General features: G+C 34.6%; 1 protein-coding gene across 1 annotated transcript in view; it reads right to left on the minus strand.

Moving 5' to 3' along the window:
- Positions 1-668, minus strand: part of LOC103212174 (cadherin-10-like) — a 315,162-nt gene that overhangs the window by 188,455 nt on the left and 126,039 nt on the right. The gene's annotated exons all lie outside the window — the stretch shown is intronic.

The following is a 668-nucleotide window of genomic DNA, read 5'->3' on the forward strand; positions in this document are numbered from 1 at the left end:
CCTTCAACAAATGTGTTATATAACCCAACTATAATAAATCACTGATCATGACCTTAGTTTTAGATTTTTATTCTCTGCATGGCATTTAAAAATACTTCTTAAAGAAGAAAAAGAGAAGTTATTCTATGGTATAATGCACTAAATAATTACCTGGATTAGTACTTGCCATAGATGTGATGAATTGCTGCAGAATGTAGAATTAAACTGTTAAAGGCAGGGCTTGAAAACACATTGGTAAGAAGTACATTAATCGTTGTTCTGTCCTGCTCTGGGCTTGGTGTACTATGAAACCAACATTTAAAGTCTAGTGAAAACAATTCCTTACATGCTGTTTTCCTCTCATCCTCATTCTACTCAACACACAGAACAGCATAATGGAACCCTTACTGCTTGTGGGTTGGCAGGTGGGTATTTCCAGCTCTTACTCTATGGATTGATTTCACTTAAGGGTAAAAAAAAAAAAAAAAAATGCATTTTGTTCTTAAAAGAAGAAAGTAATTGGCCTAGCTTTTTAAAGGGTCCTAATTACTTCAACTAGCTTTAGGAGTTAAATTTCACAAAGTGTCTGATGTGATTCGGAGCTCCTTTTTATTGAATAAAGATCTTGAATTAAGCAGACAGCACAAATACTCCTGATCCTAGAATAGCCAGATTAGATCATGCTGTCC

This window comes from Orycteropus afer, unplaced genomic scaffold (assembly GCF_000298275.1).
Source record: "Orycteropus afer afer isolate SDZICR_OR568_19922 unplaced genomic scaffold, OryAfe1.0 scaffold00864, whole genome shotgun sequence".
NCBI classification, from domain to species: Eukaryota; Metazoa; Chordata; class Mammalia; order Tubulidentata; family Orycteropodidae; genus Orycteropus; species Orycteropus afer.